At 31.0% G+C, this 8297-nt stretch overlaps 1 long non-coding RNA gene across 1 annotated transcript; it reads left to right on the top strand.

The window, feature by feature from the left end:
* The first annotated feature begins 4969 nt into the window (after positions 1–4969).
* LOC115876477 lies at positions 4970–6078 on the top strand. Its single transcript, XR_004049153.1, has 4 exons — positions 4970–5144; positions 5198–5391; positions 5479–5637; positions 5708–6078. It is a non-coding gene; the product is annotated as an uncharacterized LOC115876477 (long non-coding RNA).
* Positions 6079–8297: the final 2219 nt, after the last annotated feature.

Raw genomic sequence — 8297 nt, 5'->3', positions numbered from 1 at the left:
TTATAGAATATACAGAGAGCTTCATAAAAGTGTGGCGAATATAACATATGCTTTTTTAAAGGCAACCCCCTATTTTCTATTATATATTTAGATTCTGCGTAAAATTCTATAACTTTTTTATATATAATGTTAGGTATATACCTAAGATTAATAGTTTTTTAAATATTTGAATGTGTTTAATCAAACGTTAGATTTCAGTGTGGTAAAAAATTGTCAGTGATGCCATTGTTGATGAAGTTAGACTACTAAAATTTGTAGGAGAGTTTTATAGAGATGAAGTAAAATATATATGTGAAAATATTTTAATTAGATGCTACAGGGTGTTCAAAATATATTTATGAATTTTAACTATTTAAAATTAAAAAATTTCAAATTTTTTAAAATGGCACACCCTATATATTATCATTTTCTCTGATAGATTTTACAAAATTATTCAACTTTTATAAGTTATATTATATATCTATTTTTAATAATTTGCGACTTATTCTGAATTTTTCAATTTTTACTCCATTTTTTTAATTCATTTATGCAAAAACATCATAGTTGCCATAACAAAATAAAAATATTTATTATAAATCACTAACAAGTAGTTTAGTAATCAGTTACAATTGTTATTATTAGTTTATATTAATTAATTTTACTCAAGTAAACTAAAGCCACAGTCGTTAAGTTCTTGGTGTATTTCTATATTCTGAAAGATGACAATTGGGAATTTTCTCTTGGCGCAAATAGCCATAGATTAGGGTAATACTAGATTACCTAGTTGTTGACGACTACTGATATAAGAATTTTCTTCAACATACAGTTTTTTTGTTTCTCGTAGCAATTCTAGTCTATAATTTATTTCGTAAAGCCAATATTACTAATGCCGCGAAACCGTACCATTACACACTGAAAATGATTTCTATATATATATTTCTAAAATCTGTCGCTATTATCTCTACCATCTCTACCATCTATACTTATTACAACAAATTTAACATATTAAATTTTGATAATTATTACTTTTTGTCATGGCAACTATAACTTTATAGCGTAATTGTATTAAAAATATGGGTTAAAAATAGAAGAACAGATAATTAATTGGTTTGCTACTCATATAACATACCATACTATATAATGACATATTAGATAACAATTGTTCCATTATTTCCCATGTTTGTAATTTGGTACCAATCAGACGATACATGTTTAAATTTATTTGAAACCTATAATTAAAATTCACAATTTTTTAGCTCCTGATACAATGTATTTTCTGACTGTGTATAAAATAAGTTTCAAATAATCAAAAGATAATAGTATATAACTAACACTGAAAAACAAAACCGACTTAATTCAAGTTAAAATAAAAAAGAGAAAAATACAGGTTTCAATAACGTTGTTTCCATTTTTAACATATTAATATAAAACTAGTATTTATTTTTTGATTATTTTTTATTCATTTTGTTTTAACCAATTGTTTCCAGTTGTAGTCTACAAGTAATAGGAACCATTATTAACCAAATTTTAACAAATATTCATAATTCGTCATGATATGATGCACAAATAATTGCAGACATGAGTTGATAAAGGTGTCATGTCGCATTTTTTTAAAAATCAGTTTTATTCAGTCTTTTAACATCCCTTTGACAGATCTATTCTCCAATAGACTCTAAATATGAAATATAAATACCATAAAAAAAAAATCTAGATGGTGAAGATGTCATTTCACGGAAAGGTTTGATACACCATCAATAATTTTAGACGTGTTTTTGTCGATTTACTCGAAACTTTAAAAAGCGACATGACACCTTTTATCCAGTCATGTCTCAATTATCGGAATGTAATTTATTTTTTAAATACTTATAATAAAGAAAGTACCTACATTTATGAAGCTGATATATAACATAAAAACATCAAGCTAAAATGTATATATTTAAAGATTTCGTCTTAATTGATATATCTTAGAAGACAACATGGTTAAATTTTTATTACAGATAGATCTCCAGCCTCTTACGTGACTGAATTTGTTTATTACTTTATTCTTCAATTTAACATTCGCCTTCCGTGTGCTGTCAGCCAGTACTCTGGAAAAAAATCCATTCGCCAAAATCAAAGTCATAAATTTACCTCCTCGCCGAGGCTTCCTCGAAAGTATAATTTAAAAGTTTCGAGATTGCGCTAAGCAAGATAAATAGTGTGCGGTTGCGAGATGCATGTTTTTATAATGTTTCAATCAGTTTGATGGGAAGCTCGCAAATGCGCCATCAAGTTGAGATTTTTTCCTCGAACGGTTTCGGGAGAAATATAAATGGGGAGTAATGGGGTCGAAGTCGGAAAAAATGTGCGATTTTTTTGGATGTACTGGCTCAGTTTTAGGGGTTAAGAGGTGGTTTTAATAAGAAAAAATAGGTATGTAAGTTACTTCGTTTTATTTTGTAGGTATATTGTTAGTAAAAGTTTTTTGATTTATTTATTGTATAAAAAAACTCTTTGCAGTAAGATTCCGATATGTATTATGAAATTATATTTTTAAAAATGGATTTTATATCTTTGTTTAGTGAAAAAAACATATTAATATGTTCAGACAATAATTTACTCGGACAATAATTCACACCAAATTAAAAATAATCATCCAGAAAATTTGAAGCTTTTAGTTTTGCCTCTTTAAGTAATTGTTATCAGGTAGTACTTGTTAATTTTGAAGAATACAACAAAAACTTTCTCATTTCTAACTAGAAAGATCCTTGATGCTATAACGTTTCTAAAGCCCAGCTTTGTAGTAATATAGTAGATAGTAAAATATATAGTAGTAGTAATATAGCAAATAGATAGATAGATAGTAGTAGTAATATAAATACACCAAAACATCTTACTTTTTTGAACTAAGCGTTACCATCATCAGCAGATGATTAAACTCGGTTTTAACATCATCAGCAGACGACTAAAACTGAGTCCATTGTTAGCGAAACGCGCGTTCAGTGTAAAACTAAAGTGTTTTGGTGTATTGTGGTGAATTAAGTCGAGACCCCATTAAGCCACACGCCACGAGACGCCACGCTATCCCACGTGGGCCCACGTGAGCCCACGTATTTTGACGTGGGAAAGATCATACACATGAGATCTGGGGGAAACGAATCGCTCATCACACGTGTGATAGCGTGGGATGGCGTGGTGTGGCGCGGCGTGTTGGCTAAAGGGCTCTCGGCATTAGTGTTTTATTTTGCTTCTAGTAATTTATAGTATTTTAAGTTAAGGTCTTCATTTTTGCTGCTAAGGCTAACTCTGGCGGAGCCTAGTTTGTTTACACGGAATTAAAACCGTGGTATCGGTCTAGGAACAACCGAGGAATCGACCTAAAAATATACAGGGAGCTCTAATATTTCGTGGACATAGAACAACTACGTATTTTTTGGATTAAAATAAGTTAATTTCACATAATTTACCTTTATACAAAAGTGCTGATTGTCGATTGTCTGTTGGAGGACCATCAATTAAAAATAAACCCGAACGTTAATTAATTTAAATATAATTTGTGATACTACATACATAAAACTACTGTACTACATATACTACAAACATAAAATTCCATATTTTCGCCAACTAGATTGTTTTGAAACACAATAGATTTTATGCGCCTCCAATAATTAAATGTGACAAAAAACATTTTTCAGTTTTGGAAAAATATCTTTTTCCTAGTAAACATGGCGATTTTATACAAGAGACAAAAAATGTAGTAAATACTAGAGGGACTATTTTACAAAAAGAAAATTGGCCGTCGATGGAGTTAAATTAAAAAAAAATATTTATACTAAAATTTATGTAAGGGTAATGCTGGTTTTCACCTTTCCCATACCTTTTCTTAAATTTTATGAAAGTCAAATGTTAGAGCACTTAGCAAAACATACAAAACATAGACACCCAAAATCTCATTCAATTCTGAATAAGGGTTTTTAAAATATCTGAAAAAATGTGTATAGTTTTTTAAAGTTCGATGCCCTCTAGTGGACAAACAAAGCATTTTTGTATAGAGGTAAATTGTGTCTAATGAACTTAATTTGATTTCAAAAGTACGTAGTAGTTCTATGCCCATGCAATATTAGAACATCCTGTATTCTTCTTACAGTACCATACTCTATATAGAGCGTCGGCTACCTCTCGCATGTACTTGTGATGTGTGTCATCAGTGTTTCACAAGTACATGTATATCCCTTTGTTATTGCGAAGTGCCACACTGATGTGGCACATAACAGTAGAGGGTGTGCTACACAAGCTAGAATTCTACGTTTTGATTGGTCCTCCTATATTAGGCATCAACCTACCCAGTGCGGTCAAAGTTATTTCCGTCTTTCCTATGATTTGATTTATATGCTCGCCGAATGTAAGCTTTGAATCAAGCCAAACTTTAGTGTAATTGTTATCCCAAGAAGTTCAAATGAAATATGAGAGAGTTTCCTCTTGGTGGTTAATAAAATCGCTTCAGTTTTGGTACCGTACTATTATAAGGATCCTTGATGAGATAGGTAGTTCAAAGGTAGTAACAGAAACATCAAAATAAAATATCTTATTTGAAAAACGTTTCAATATACTGTAGAGTAAAATTTGTTGAATGTATTTAGGTACACAGAGAGAAATAAATTATTCTCGCGTATTAAATCAGTTTATTTAATTTTCTTAAAAATAATTTAATTCAGAACAGAAAATATGAATTCGAATAAGAAAAGCATATTTGCTATAAAATTAATTAATTTTTCTACTTAATTAATGCAACTAAATTATTTAATTGAGAAATATATTGTAACAGCAATAAAATTATTGTTTATTCAACTTAAACTTTGCTAAGTTTATAAAAAAACCCAAAGAATTAAACATTTTTACCAAAATTTTATTCCGCCAATTAAATTACATTTTTCATAATAATGAAAAGAAAAATATTAATAATTATAATTTTATTGAAGAATAAAATTAATTATATAATTCTAGAAATTTACTTGTGGCAATTAAATCATGCCTTCTAGAATTAAAATATTACTTGCGTTCGTCTATTTCTTGGTAGTCTGTGAATTGTAGAACGAATTGGCCATTTTAATGGAAGCAGGAGTACTTCCAAAAATGGAATCCAGAGCCGAAACGATGCGATGACGAATTTAGTACTTCAGGAGAAGGTTAGAACTATTCTGTAAAAACTATCACACGTTATATATTCATGTTTTTTTAGATCAAATATCTGAAGTAGCTCTAAATTCCAAAATTTGGCTCGCACATCATTCCGCACCGTTTGAGGACGTTTTCAAGCATTGGATCGAAACCAATAGTTTCAGACGTACTCAGTTGACCACTTCGACCTTTCAGACGGTGTCCTGTATTTTAAACGAATGACCTATTTTGAAGTATCATTTTGGATATATCCTAGTAGGCCCTTTTTGTTATTGTTATTATTATTATATACTTTATTACCATTGTGATTTTCTTTCTAATACCAAACGCCTTAATTTTCAGATTGAAAAAGATTTTGAGATAGAATATTCAGAAAAAGTAAATAATTTTTTTACGAAATTCTCTGCTCTGTTTGACGCAGCATTGGAGCTGAAGAAAAATACTTGTGTCAACACGGACAATGAGGTCTTAGTTAACCTGTACAAGGCGAATTATCACAAGGTATGTTAAATTTCAAAAGCATATAAATATGCGCTAACCCAGATGAACATAATCTTTTTCCAAATTTCAGATTCACGAACCCTTATTCAGACTTATCTATTATGTTTTTTCATATGTAATAAGTCAATGAAGTTAAAAAAGTGGAAACCCAGTGTTGCTGAATCAAGAGAATCGATTATACTTCAAGTCAAGTGCCCTACCTAGCATATTGAACAAATTTTTACAATTAAATCTTAATTCTGCATATAAAAAATATTGTATTTAGGCAAATAAATAAATAATTTTAGTTACAAAACTGGTATGCTTCTCGTAATTAAAGTTTACTGTTACGGATAAAATATATATATGTTTTAAAAATCTTATTAAAATTGGGAATAATATATACCTTTCTATTCTAAATTATAATTTATTTATCACAATTAAATCAAGATATTCTTGTTGACAATCATTAATTATAGATATCATAATATAATTCTGAAACAAATAAACTATTATTAAGAGAATTATATCATGTTTTTTTTTCTGTATTGTAAAATATTACTTATAGCAAATATGATTTTCTTTAACCAATTAAATGTACCAATTAAATAATTGAATTCCTTCAATTACATATTTAATTGCCCGATACGAATTAAATTATTTAATTATCAGAAATATCTCCCACTTATATAAATTAAATCTTTCTCTCTGTGTATCCACTTACTCCTCGTTAAAAATACAAGTATGTACAAGTTTTTATTTATATATTCTCAGCATTATACATGCAGTTGTTTAATTTAACAAAGTAGCGAACAAGATAAAATGATAAAAGTCTTAAAAGGGAAACAATTCAGAGTCAACAATTATGTAGTAGTTTCTGCTCATTTGCATCTAGTAACGGTCCGCCACCGTCATATCGCTTCAGTCGCATTAAACCTTTATTTAATTTCTATTTTCTCTCCCGCATTTGCATTTTCAAAATAAACGCGCGCGCTCGAACAACGCTCGCTCTCTCTCTTCTGCAAATTTAAATTTTAACGACGCTCGAGGCGATCCGGGCCGTAAAGTTTTACGTCGGCCGCGACGCATAACCCTAGCAAAAGCTAGTAAAGAATTAATCAAGCAGCCAGCTTGCTCGCGAAATCATACGTTCGTGTACAGTCAGTGAAATTCTAATTGTCGGGCGAGATCGTTTCGTCCGGGGCGAAATGGCGAATTCGTATGCGAACGATATGCCGCTACGAATTAGCCCGTTTGAAGAAATCCACCCGTTTGACTTTATTCGAGGGAAATTTGGCCGGTGGAATAATTGGTGAAAGGTTTAATGGGACGAGTCGATGTGGAAATAAATTAAACCGTTATAGCAGCTAATAATATAAATAAATAAATATTCAACAATAATTTAATAGGTACGTAATAAGACCTGTGAAACACAGCTCTACCATTCTAAATACGCCGCACCGGATCTATTTTCGTAGCTGATATATTAACGCTTAATACTGCTTGCAAGTGGTATAAACATACGCTCCAATAACTAGTCACTCAAACGTGGATGTAGAAGAATTCTATAATGAAATCAACCAAATATTGGACAGCAACAATAGTCGTTTCAAACATCTAATAGAGAATTTCAATGCAAAGGTAAGAAAACTAAAAGAAAAAGAACAACAACTGGGGAACTTTGGAATTGAAGAACGAAATGAGAGAGGACAGAGACTTGAACAATACGCATATCATTAGAAACTGTTCAGAGCCAATATATACTTTAAGAAGAAAACAAATAAAAAATGGACACGGTAAGCCCCTAACTAGGAATAAAATTGACTTCATTTTAACTAACAAGGTAAACACATTAAAAGATTATGATTATTGTTAGTTCCCAGTAGCTTATATGCAGATAAAAAAAATCGTGGATTTTTGGGAAGGCTTGAAAGGAAATACAAAAACATTGTTTCCTTTCAAGCCTTCCCAAATACCCACAATTTTTTTTTAATCTGCACAGTAAAAGATGTGAGCGTTCTTAGCAAGTTTCGAACAGGCAATAACCACGGACTCGTCAGATCCAGTCTTCAGAACTCGTCAGAACTAGTCTTTGACATTCGACTAGAAATACAACAATTGATCAGCAAACAAATAACAACTAGAGTAAACACCAACACACTAAAAGAAATTGGAATTGGTTACACTGTGGGCCACAGCGTAACAAAAATAATAAACAGACTGATGAGACGAAAACACTTCTCAAGAAAAGAAGAGAAATGAAAATTGAGAGAAGAAAGACGATTGCAGAATACATCAAAAACTACAATGAAAAACTTGTGCAATCAACAAACTGCAATCGAAAACAGAGAAAGCTATAAGAACGCTAAGAAACCCCTCATGATGGGCAAGAAGCAGCTAATCGCCTTAACACGCAACAGCATCAGAATAACAGACAAAAACGAAATAATAAGTCTTGTAACAAGGTTCTACAGCGACCTATAACGCACTCGAAAACATACATGAAGAAGACAGGCTGTCCCTACTACAAAATGACGCCCCAGAAGTTCTCGTGGGAGAAGTAGAAAAGGCGCTTCAAGATTTGAAAAATGGAAAAGCAGCAGGGAACGACGGAATAACAGCTGAAATACTTAAGTATGCTGGTAGGAGAACTTGGGAAATCCTAGCAAATATTTACAACA

The sequence above is a fragment of the Sitophilus oryzae genome, unplaced genomic scaffold (assembly GCF_002938485.1).
Source record: "Sitophilus oryzae breed Bouriz unplaced genomic scaffold, Soryzae_2.0 scaffold_1059_pilon_pilon, whole genome shotgun sequence".
In the NCBI taxonomy this organism is placed as follows: Eukaryota; Metazoa; Arthropoda; class Insecta; order Coleoptera; family Curculionidae; genus Sitophilus; species Sitophilus oryzae.
This window is presented reverse-complemented; position numbering and strand designations above follow the sequence as displayed.